The sequence below is a fragment of the Cydia amplana genome, chromosome Z (genome assembly GCF_948474715.1).
Source record: "Cydia amplana chromosome Z, ilCydAmpl1.1, whole genome shotgun sequence".
Lineage (NCBI taxonomy): Eukaryota > Metazoa > Arthropoda > Insecta > Lepidoptera > Tortricidae > Cydia > Cydia amplana.
The window spans coordinates 39,434,669-39,448,039 of record NC_086096.1 but is presented as its reverse complement, the minus strand read 5'-3'; positions in this window follow the sequence as shown (position 1 = coordinate 39,448,039).

The following is a 13,371-nucleotide window of genomic DNA, read 5'->3' as shown; positions in this document are numbered from 1 at the left end:
GATTGCTGTTTTGTAATAAACATATTATATATTACCTAGTTTTAAATTTTATTAGCAGTAAAATGAATGTTGCTCAACTAGATTGCTCCACATCCAGGCACATTTTGATGTTTATAATAGCTTTTAAATGATGAATTTCTTCAACCGGTAGTAAGTTAATTCGTTTTGAATTACACATAATATTGTAAATTGGATAGGTACTTATGTTTCACGATTTCAGCAAGCCGTTCGCTGAAACACCTTTGGGGGCATTTGACCGTGGGTCAGCCTCCCACACGGCGGTTGTCTCGCGAGTCAAGTGTATTAGACGCTCGGGGACTTCTCTCACGAGCCTCGGCGTGGGGATGTTGTCTCACGAGCCTCGGCGTGGGGATAGTGACGTCAATAAAATTACACAAAATAAATTTTAATAAATATAAGATGTCAAATGAATTAAGTAATCTATAATATCTTCTTTTGTTTCCTTATCCTCCTCTTATCCTCACAGACATGAAGTATTGGTTCGAGTTCGGATCTCAGTTTCCTTTGCCCACGCGTTTCCTTTCGTTCTTTTTGGCTAGTAGGTACTAGTAATTCTCGATTAGCGCTCGACTGAGTATTATCAACGCGAGTCACGAAAATGATTCTTTAGAGTCTGTGCGGAAAGAGAAGAGTCGTAAAATGTATGGGGCCCAATACATTCCACGACTCTTCTCTTTCCGCACAGACTCTAGTATTTAATACTTTTTATTTATTTTTGGTCTTAAGTTAGGTTATTTTATAATATGGATATAAAAATAAAATACAAAAACACTTACAAAAACAATACAAAATACTTATAAACATATTATAAAAAACCTAACCTAGGGTGCCGCCAGCAGCGGGGCAAGGCCCAAGCTGCCGGTGGTCAGGGCTGCAGAGAGAGGAACCGGCGGACTATCCGCGCCGTGTCCAAGATCACCGCCTTCTGCATCTGGCCCTTGATCCAACCACCTAGCGAGAGTCTCTCAAGATGTTGGTCGAGACTCTTCGCTATTAGACCGTTCACTGAAACGACTATCGGGACAATGATCGTCGAATCAACATCCCACATGGCGGTTATCTCGTGAGCCAAGTCTAGGTACTTGCTGGACTTGTCCTTCTCGGCTCTCACGAGATTCTCATCATGGGGGATGGTGATGTCAACGAGCACGGCCCGGCGTTGCGATCGATCTATTATCACAATGTCAGGCTTATTGGCTACAATAGTCCTGTCAGTGATGACAGATCGATCCCAATAGAGCGTGGCACGACCATTCTCGAGAACTGGCGCAGGTGAATACTTGTAGTACGGTACTTCGCGGTTCACAAGGCCGTATAGAAGAGCAAGCTGCTGGTGTATAATCCTGGCTACGAGATTATGTCTGTGCAAGTACTCGCCGTTCGCAAGATGAGAACAACCGGAAATGATATGCCTGAGTGACTCTCCGGGACGGCGGCATGCCCGACAAATGTCTTATATTATTATTATTACTTTTATTATTGTATATACCTATATGTTAGTTGGTGGTAGTTATGTGTCTATGGGCCTTAGTTGCCTGAAAAAAGTTTTAATTTGCCGCCATTTGACGTACAATTTATCTTTTATTTCATTTGATAGTAAATAAATAATATGTTTTGTTGCTTTTAAAGTAGGTAACTATAGCAAAAGTTTCGTGAAAAATGTGCCATAAAGATATTTCGGAGACGCCACCTAATATCCGCGAGTTCCGCCTGAGAGCAAAGTGCCCCAATGTCGGCTGTAATATGAGTTTCTATGAGGTTAGTGAATATATCATAGAATGTTTACACATAATTATGTAGATAAAGCAGTATATGTAACTGTACATAATTAGGCATTAAAACTCGAGTGTGGGTTCATAATAGAATCATAATGTAGCAGTTACATAAACTTGTACTATGATTTATTGGTTGATTATTCGACTCTAGAGGTAAGTACAGTGACGGTCGTGAGACTCGCGCGGTCCGCCGCGCGCTCGCCGCCGGGTGACTCGCGCACGCGCACCCGCGGTAGGGCTGCATTGTGAGCAGCTGTGCGCTCGTTATCAGTAACCGTTCAACATACATCTGCACTCACTGTTTGGGAATTCAGTCAACTCATGCGCATCTAGATGTTTCTCTGACGACATTCTGGATTGATTTTCGATGTTTTGTGAAATATCTCAAAGTTCGACGACCTTTGTGGAGCTCAAAGGCCTTATTTAATAATTTGCGGCTTCAAGGTTTCGAACAATACGGGATGAAGTCCCATGGAACCGCTATTGTAAGTAAAACTGTTCCTTAAGTGTGCTTTTCGGTTGTTTTTAACATAAGTATTAGAAGCTACCAACGATAGAGGATCGAATCTAATTCGATCTAATCTAGTACGTTTTTAACTACTGTCATGTCTTCTTTGGACACATAGTCGGTTGTAATTGTATGTAATGGTCTCCTTTCTCAAGCACTAACAGTTAGTGCTTGAAAAAGGAGACCTAGGCTCTCCGAAACATGTCTAAACCGTAAAATTATTCAATGTTCTCACAGCAGTTCAAATTCGAATACCTACACCAAAGTAATAATAGTTTTATTTTCAGAAATCGCAAATCCCTCAGAATTTTAAAATACTGTTTACATGTTTATGGGTTCCACTTGCGATGTCATGTACTGGAGCTACCGGACACCAGTTGCGAACCCATAGTAAGCTCCAAGCAAAGGGAAGAGAACAGACAAACTTCCTCCGCCGTCGGGTGCTGGAGCTGCAGCACTCCCTGTACCCGCGACGCCAAGCGGACAGCCCGCCGCAGTACCCGCGCTTGAAGAACACTTGTGAGTACGTCTGTCGACAACCAGAGTACCATCGTCCCGCCCCGTGTGCTGCCAACATGGAGCACTCCCTGTATCCGCGACGGCAAGCGGACAGCCCGCCGCAGTACCCGCGCTTGAAGAACACTTGTGAGTACGTCTGTCGACAACCAGAGTACCATCGTCCCGCCCCGTGTGCTGCCAACATGGAGCACTCCCTGTACCCGCGACGGCAAGCGGACAGCCCGCCGCAGTACCCGCGCTTGAAGAACACTTAATACTATGTTGGCTAAAATTAGTGATGCCATTGACTATTCGGAGCTTTAGAACGAAAAAGTAATAAAATTACATATTAGAACAAATTAAATTATTTTTAGAAAATATTTTAATTAGTTGTTATTTCAAGTAGACACACCAGTGCCCCAGGCTGGAGGCTTAATTGGGTCACTTTTTCTTAGTATATTATGACATTTATTTTCAGTTTAGTAAAAAAACTGTTAAAATACTATGTTTTTGTAAATATTGCTATCTAAATGTTTTTCGCTAAGGGTTATTTATCTTCACATATGTAACGTATCCGGTTGCAAGTACGTCCTATGTAAAAAAAGATCATGGCCGTAGGTCAATTAGGTATTTTAATTACTGATTTTGCGAAATTGCCGTGTGTTGTTTGGTTTCCTCGCATTCGATATGAAAAGTAGAGTGTTTAACTCGGGTGAAATGCACCAATTCTGTCTCGGACTATTGTCGATCTCACTGCGTTCGAGCGCCAAACTACCTCGACATAAATGGGTGCCTTTGAACCCTTGATTGACAATCTACCATTTCTTCGGATATGTTACTTTTCTTTCGACGCAGTTTTCAATGGTCGTGGTCGCGGCTAGCTGACGACTCAGCAAAATCTCAAAACAGAGATTTGTGTGACCCGAAGGAAAGTCTGTGAAAAAATTAGGTTTCATTAGTTTTGTTGATCGCTTCCAGATTTCTGCCCGATTCCGGAAACCGAGCAAGCAGGAGCTCGCCTGGTTAACGTTGATGAGTATCCGTGGGTCGCGAGGGTGGTACACTGCAACCACAACAACACGATCATGGAGCCTCTCATCTGTACGGCGGCTTTGATCAGGCCAAAGATATTCATCACGGCCGCCAGATGTATCGCCACGTAAGTTGTACATGCACGTTCAACTGTAGATAAATAAAACCAGTTGTGGTTAATGTGCTTAACTAATAGGCCAATCAAAAAAAAGCATTTTGAGGAATAAATCACTTGCAAGCTGGAAATAGTAGTTCGCTTTTCGGTGAAGGAAAACACCGTGAGGAAACCTATTTCCTACTCGCCTGTTTCTAGCTTCAAATGGCAGTCGCTTCGCCAATTCACGTGTTAAGAGCCCAACGCAACCAACCAACGCACCAGCTCAACGTGCACACTAGCGCCACTGCTAAATAATCGTGAGTATATTTAAAAAAGCGGCCAAGTGCGAGTCGGACTCGCCCATGAAGGGGTCCGTATTTAGGCGATTTATGACGTATTAAAAAAAAACTACTTGCTAGATCTCGTTCAAACCAATTTTCGGTGGAAGTTTACATGGTAATGTACATCATATATTTTTTTTAGTTTTATCATTCTCTTATTTTAGAAGTTAGGGGGGGGGGGACACACATTTTACCACTTTGGAAGTATCTCTCGCGCAAACTATTCAGTTTAGAAAAAAATGATATTAGGAACCTCAATATCATTTTTGAAGACCTATCCATAGATACCCCACACGTATGGGTTTGATGAAAAAAAAAATTTTGAGTTTCAGTTCGAAGTATGGGGAACCCCAAAAATTAATTTTTTTTTTTCTATTTTTGTGTGAAAATCTTAATGCGTTTCACAGAATACATCTACTTACCAAGTTTCAACAGTATAGTTCTTATAGTTTCGGAGAAAAGTGGCTGTGACATACGGACGGACAGACAGACGGACAGACAGACGGACAGACAGACGGACAGACAGACAGACATGACGAATCTATAAGGGTTCCGTTTTTTGCCATTTGGCTACGGAACCCTAAAAAGGGGCCGCTACGTACTGTCTCTTGTATTATAGACTTATAGTACCTTTTAAACACATCAAACTAGTTTCTATGTTGCTGGATTCGTCAACCTATGCGTCCAAAGTTAAAAAGGCCGTTTTTGTTTTGAGTTCATAGATTGACGAATCCAGCAACATGGAAACTAGTTTGATGTATTCAAAAGGTACTTTAATACAAGATACGGTACGTATCGGCCCCCTTTTTTTAAATATCTTTCGTTAAATTTTAATAATCACGATTATTTAGCAGTGGCGCTAGTGTCACTATGGTGGGCTCTTAAGTTGCCAAAGCGGACCCCAGGCTCCCATGAGCCATGGCAATAAGCCTGGACAAGAAGCAGAAGAATCTATAAATAAATAGTTGTAATACGTCACTTTGGTCCTAAATGCGTGTAATATCAGTTTGCGCAATCCCAGGAGGTGTGCATACATTTTGGGAGCCTTGGAAATTGGAAGATACATTTTTCCTTGGATTGCCAAACTAACTCTGCAGTGGAAACGCCATCGTACAATAACTGATTACGGATTACTTTTCCTCGTTAGTTTCCCAAGTGATATCCCAAATTAAGATCAAAATACGGTAAAAAGTGAAAGGAGCCAACATTTTCCAAAGTTCACCCGTGTTTATATACCGGAGTAGAGTACCTACTTACCTACTCACTTTGTTGTTGTTTCAGAGCCAAGGCAGAGTTCACAACTATACTTTACAAAAGCTCAAAATTTGGTGTGAAAGCGTTTATTTATCCGACGATAATGTCAAAACAAATGTTTGATGACGTTGGGCTGATCATTACATGGGGCCCGTGGGGAGATAAAAAAGTTTCTTATAATACCATCACACTCCCGAAAAATCCACGACCTGACGATGATTCATACGATTTTTTCGAAGACATTACCTCAAAAAACTTAACTGTCATAGGATTCATTGATAAACTGGTAAGAATCGCAATGTTTGGTTGGCCTTTTATTATTAGTGAACAACTCCGACACAAATAGCCTATGGTGCGGGAAGGTGGAGGAGCAATTAAACAAGTGAATGCTGATTAAAGACTAATGGCGTTATTCATAAACGGCTGCTAATTTGATCAGTTGATGATCGTCGTTTGTCCCTATCTGTCGTTATGCCATAGAGAAGGACAAACGACGATCATCAGCTGATTAACTTAGCAGACGTTTATGAACAACGCCGTTAAGTTTTATTCAATAAACATGTAATTTATAGCTACAAAAACAGCAAGGTTGCATTATTACTTACTTATGAACTAACTCCTTACATCTCCCACGGAAAAGAGAAAAAAAAAACGAAATTACATAAGGTTTTTTTTTCATGGGTGTAAAATAAAACTTAGTTCTATTTTTATGAACTAACAATTTGGCTTACCGTTGATTTCTATGTTTACATTAGGTGAAAGATCTTTCAATACTTTATATGGGCCCAAGTATATACTATCTAACTTACTGCCTACTGCATTTTTTATTAACATTAAATCATTAGGCTTATACATAATAGGTTTCTTATTACAGTCATATTTTTCTTTTCTTTTCTGTTTTGATTTTATCAAGTTATCTCTAGCCTCTTTTTGAGATACCTGGAGTCTATATTTTAACTATTTAGGGTAGTCTTCGTGATTGTACAAAGGTTCTACAATATTACCCATTAAATTACTAGGAAGTGAGCATTTACTACCAAACAAGTTCAAATGGCCTGTATTTAGTTACAGTGTGAACTGGAGTCTCATAAGAAAAACTCCAAAAAGGCAGCCATGTACTCCATGTTTGTGGATGCTTTACTGATTGTATACGTAAACAAGCAGCCAAGTGCTTGTGCATGTGTATTTTCCAACGCACTTATGCTTTGATGGTGGTAGGCTGTAGAGTTCAATTTAGAAGTTTAAATAATTACCTCTTTGAAAGTAGCTGACAGGAACTCTGAAGTAAGAACAAATACTCGAGCGACTAGCTTCCTCAGTCTTCTTTGAAACCAATGGATATGCTTCAACATATTTAGTTAATTCGCACTGTACGGTCAGTATATAAGTAAAACTATTATTATCGAGATCGACTGGGCCCACCAAATCTAAGAAAACTTCTTCGAACGCGTACGTGGCGGTGGTTGTAATAACCATGGGTTCTTTTATTGGAATTGAGTACTTATGTTTTTGGCATTTGTCACAACTCCTTACAAATTTCCGTATATCTTCCTCCATATTGGGCCAAAAATAATATTTTTTAACGTTATTAATACATCCGTCTCATACCCTACCCGAGCTATTTCCTTACAATCCATCATAGAATATGGCCTATAACAAGAGCAAAAAAATTAGGAGTACAGCCTAACTCCTCAAACGACTTTTAAAGATAACTTGTGTTTTGATTTTTAGTAGTACACTTTAAAATGTATTCTAAGACGCAATGTATTGCGAATTTTGTTATGTTTAAGGCGTGACAGGCAACGTCAATTACAATGATAAATGGCGTACATTGAACATAATATTTAATTTGTATGAAAAATAGAGAGTTAAAAGTTATTGAAAAAAGGGTCATCGTTTGATCAGTAACTACAATCTCCGTTTTAATGATTTACTCGTGTTACAGGCCACACCCGGTATAATCGTTATTTTTATATCTTAGGGAGGGCCGCCGGGGACTCATGAGCTATACAAGCTGGAACATATGCACGCGAGCAACAGAGTCTGCAACGAGTTATACCCAGTGACGAAGAACTCTGCCGATTACCGGGTGCCCTGCGTCCACTCCTGCAGCCCCGAGGAACACAACGTGAACAGCGAGGCCTGCCGCCGCCACCTGCTCGGGCTGGGGCACGTGGTGCTCGACGAACAAGCCAACCAACTGATCGCTATAGTCACGTGGACGTGCGCCAACAGTGCTCGAGACAGGCGGAATAGAACAAACGGGCTGCCGATGCCTCTTGGGTTAGCTGTGCCTAACAAGAGGACGTTAATAGATATAGATCTAGAGTGTGCGGATATTATTAATAAATATTACATACGAAAATGGGACGACCGGTTTAAGCCCGGTTTTCTTAGGAAACTGTGTGAGGATAGCGGTATGTATGGCGGTTCATAAAGGTATGACCGAAGTTTGCAGTTGTCTAACAATAAAAACGAAGTAATGAAATTAAAGGACCCCAGATATCGATACGATCCCAAGATATCGATTTTTCAATGCGATCACACAAAAAAAAACGCCATTAATCCATATATCGATTCCTAACAAGATCAGTCGAATAATAAAGAAATTCAAGATGGCGATCGGTTTGTTGAATTTTGGCCTCTCGGGTTCTCAGTACCTAATCAAGAAAGAAGAGGTTAAGATTACAAATAAAATCTAAAGAAAAAACAAACGAAACCGGGTTCATTTTTGTTTATCTGTTATTGACCGAGCGAGCGCGTTAGTTATAGAAAAGGTCTCCGTTTCAAGTTGTATACAAATTCTTGTCCACGTATATACATCCGACTCCTAAATAGGAAGGTTTGTCGGGGAGGTGGGTCCTATAATCTAGCTTCGGGCTGCTGGTTAAATATTAAACTAGCAAAAAGCAGAGCTTTGTAAGGGCTCGCGGAGTTTTTCTACCTAAACGTACCGGACCGCGACTTTGATCCAGTCCGAGGCTTGTTCCATGTTCGATCGAGTGGGTACGTAATAAGTCCGTTAAGGACGCAGCTATAAGTGAGAGCAAGAAAGAAATATACCTACTAATTGGACCCCGGTCGTTGTCCGGTACGTCTGTTACAGCTTTTACTTTGTCCATTAAAAACGTGTCCAGACGACAAAATCAAATTGCCAATATCATCCACATGTAATATACAATTTCATAAGCGCTTATTACATCCTACACGGTCGCCCAGTACTTTTTGTAAGGAAGCTAACTGACTTTCCTACATAATGTTGGGTCAGCGAGCCAATGTCCTTGAATTTATTTATGCGTCCACACCACACAATTGAGCGTAAAACTATCCCGTCTGGACACCTACCTGGCGGTAATCATGTTGCTCCGCACATAAACTTACGTATAATTTGCTCTATTAAATAAGTGCTCATCAAGACGAGTGAGATGACCAAAACAGCGTGTGCCTATGTTGCAACAAACGTGAGTTCCACTAAATACTGCCAGAGTTCAGCTACAGCTCTATCTTGGGTATCTCCTAAGTGCTCAAAAAGACGAGTCGGATGACCAAAACAGCGTGTGCCTATATTGTATAAAACCCGAGCTTCACTAGGTACTGCCAGAGTTCAGCATCAGCTATCTTGGGTACTACTCTACCAAGTGATCATCATGACGAGTCGGATGTCCAAAACGGCGTGTGTCTATGTTGCACCAAACCCGAGCTCCACTAGGTACTGCCAGGGTTCAGCATCAGCTCAATCTTGGGTATCTCCCAAGTGCTCAAAAAACGAGTCGGATGACTAAAACAGCGTTTGCCTATGTTGCACCAAACCTGAGTTCCAAACTGCCAGGGTTCAGCATCAGCTCTATCTTGGGTACTGCTCTCCGAAGTGCTCATTCTGACAAGTCGGATGTCCAAAACAGCGTGTATCTATTTTGCACCAAACCTGAGTTCTACTAAGTACAGCCATCAGGGTTTAGCATCAGCTCATCAGCTCTATCTTGGGTACTGCTCTCCCAAATGCCTATCAAGACGTGTCGAATTACTAAAACAGCGTGTGCCTATGTTGCACTAAACCTGAGTTCCACTACGTACAGCCAGGGTTCAGCATCAGCTCTATCTTGGGTACTACTCTCCTAAGTGCTCATCAAAACAAGTCGGATAACCAAAACAGCGTGTGCATATGTTGTATAAAACCCGAGCTCCACTAGGTACTGCCAGGGTTCAGCATCAGCTATCTTGAGTACTGCTCTACCAAGGGATAATCGGATCTATATCTGAATCCCTAAAGTCTTTTCTCCTATCTTTGCATTCCCTAATATTGTTTGTCATAATGATCAGTTGTCCTAAAACTAAAACCCTAATTTTTGGTTTTCCTAATTATTGATTGCTTATCCTAATGTTATTAAGCATAATTATTTTCTTTTTTGCGAGGGTCGCAGTTCTAACCCTAACCTAACCCACTTTTGTGGCAGCAAGTTCTAAAACCTAAACATTTTTCAGAACCTTACATTATGGAAAATAATCGTTATGACAATTTATCGTTAGGGCATGTGCCCATTAGGACAAACCAGTTAGGGCAAGTGACTTTAGGACAAACGTTGTTAGGGATTCAAAATGACACCCGTGATAATCATGACGAGTCGGATGTCCAACCCAGAGCAATGTGTGTTTATGTTGCACCAAACCTGAGTTGCGCTAGGTACAGCCAGGGTTCAACATCAGCTCTATCGTACTGCTTTCCCAAGTGCTCATCAAGACGTGTCGAATTACTAAAACAGCGTGTGCCTATGTTACACCAAACCTGAGTTCCCCTAGGTACTGCCAGGGGTCTGGGTCATTTTGTTGAACTGCACGCCGACGTTGCAATTGGCGTGCAGTCGGCGTGCAGTTCCCATACAAGTTGCAGTCGGATTGTAGTCCGTCTGTATCGACCCTAAGTCACTGAAGTTTGTATTAATATGCTTATCTTTATTTATAATTTTAGCAGTTCCAAGCAATAGTAAAACTATTTCTCAAACTGAAAATACCTACCCGATTTAAGTTTGCTAACACAACATGACTGATCAGTTCATCGGCGTCACAGAACAGGGGGCCGATTTTTGAATTTAGACCACTCGATTTCGTGTATTTCTTTAAATAATATCTCCACTACTAGGCATTTAAATTCTACTAATAGAATTAAAATCGAGTGGTCAATACCAATAGATTCCAAATTTCGATCGCTCGTATTTCAAAAATTAGCATTTCGCCGTTTTCCACCGATTTTCGAGTGACGAAATCGAGCGATCGAAATTCAAAAATCGGCCCCCAGAACATACGAGTAAATTGACCTACGCAGTGAATATACAGCAAGATTGAATGTTCCAGTATTCACAGAAACTGGGAATCAAACCGAGCGAAGCAAGATGGGTCAGAATCCAAAATTTTAACCCTTTTTAGGGTTCCGTACCCAAAGGGTAAAACGGGACCCTATTACTAAGACTTCGCTGTCCGTCCGTCCGTCTGTCACCAGGCTGTATCTCATGAACCGCGATAGCTAGACAGTTGAACTTTTCACAAATGATGTATCTCTGTTGCCGCTATAACAACAGATACTAAAAATAAAATAAAATAAAAATTTAAGGGGGGCTCCCATACAACAAACACGATTTTTTTGCTCTATTTTTTGTTGATGGTGCGGAACCCTCCGTGCGCGAGTCTGCCTCGCACTTGGCCGGTTTTTTGTATTCATCGTTGTTAGCACATAGTACATTAGCACGAATTTTAAATAATTATTCTAACAGATGGCGCTAGTAGTAATACAAAGTGTTATTTCTTTATTTTATTTTTTTAGGTTTATAAAATGATATTTTTATGTTTGATAACACATCTAGACATGAATTTAAATTACTATGTTAAATTTCAAACCTATAAGTGCGATAGTTTTTCCGTAAAGTACAAGAATGCATAGTTTGTCGAATAGTGATAGGGCTCGCTTCGCTCGCCCTAATAAAAAGATAAAGATGTCGGAGTGAGATCTATCAGAATGATAACAATGCGTAAACCATGAACCATGGTTAGAGTCGGACCAAAAAAAGTCTGCAGCGGATTTGATAGCCCACGCAGTGCAAGTGTTGTTTATAAGTCATAATTTCATAGAAGTTTGACGTTTAAAATAACACTTGCACTGCGTGAGCTATCAAATCCGCTGCAGACTTTTCTTGGTCTGACTCTAGTCGATTTGTAACTTAAGAAACGTCAGGTAGTTGCCTGGGTGAAATCAGAGATGGCGTTGCGGAGCTGTCACTTGGACAGTTGGCGGCTATATAAGAAGGGCGGGAAAGACCGGCCCGGAGTCGCAACGAGGCCCACAGCCACAAAGCCGCTGAAAGGCTAATAGCAGAAGTCAAAGCCATGACAGGCCACCCACGGCTAGTCATGACGAAGAAGCCACCGCCCTAGAAAAGGGCACTGAAAAGACCCGCCCGTAGTTACGGACGGCGATTTGAAACCGCCAAAAATCCCCAAAAGGGATGGGAAGGCATCTCATACCTCCCGAAGGAAGGAAGGAAGGAAGGAAAGGAAAGAAGCAGACGGCCGGCCCGGAGTCATTATGATTGAGGCGATCGAGCAAAGCGGTTGTGACGTGACGTCATCTCTGGGATCGCCACGTTTCTTGATAACTGATTTTTGTAATTCATGACAATCGAAGTGATCTTAAGTTATTTTGATGTGTAATCGATACTGTTAACCAACTATCGGCTATCTCGACGTGTTATTATTTCATCGTCCACTTGTGAATCTATCCTCAAGTGTGCATTATTTCAACGGTAGAAGATGATCCTGCCGATCTACCAACGGTTTTCCTATCCTCTTCTACACTACTGCTTCGTTAAAGATAAAAGATTTTTATTCGTGGTGATCACAAAACATGTACGGACATGTACAGACCACAACAGCAAGAAAAGAAGAAATCAATAAGTGTGTATATCACGTAATCATATTAGATCTATGTCTAGTCAAATATAAATGCTACCTGCGTAGACACCCTGTACCCGTCCCATCTCCAACGGTCTAAATGTAAAAGCGGGCAGAGCGGCGGTAAGCGCCGAAATTTTTAAACGTATAATAACTAAATATAAAAGCCTCGGTAGAGAGTTTCATTTTGTACCACTTGGAGTTGAAACCCTACGTCCGTGTGTGTATGTATAAATTCAATATATTCGACATAATCAGTTTTAATAGTTTTATTTCATGAGTAACTATCGCGGTAACCGTAAACAATATATTTTCACCACACCATGTGATGTGTTGATTTGATTTAATTACTCTTTAACTTATTTTCTTTACTAAGAAGTGTCCGTTGGAATCTAATATATGTATGAGATTGTAAGAAATATTATTAAATTTACCGTATATTCAGGGTGCCCAGTAATTAGTGGATCACATTCTAACCACCGACAGAGCACCTTAGACTGGTCCAGACTGTATAGCATGCTTATCGAATCGTAGGCCAAATTCGGCATTCAAACGAGTAAGAACAAGTTTAGCGTTTTATATGTTCAGTAGTGCGGGTGGAATGTATTATAATGATGCTGGTGACGAAGGCACAATTTGATTAGTACCGGCTTATCTTAATCGCCGGCTGAGAATACGTTTGTGCCATATCCATTTTTGAGCAAAACCAATTTTTAATGATTTCTAAAATAACAAAAAATATGCTATAATTTACACTAATTGGTTTTTGAAAAATGTTGTGCCATATCCGCGTTTTAGTATAGGATATTTACACTCGGTTAACAGAAAATGATCACCAAAGTGTGACATATCCAACACTTTTGTGTCATATCATACATTGTACGTTTAACATTTACTCATCAAAAA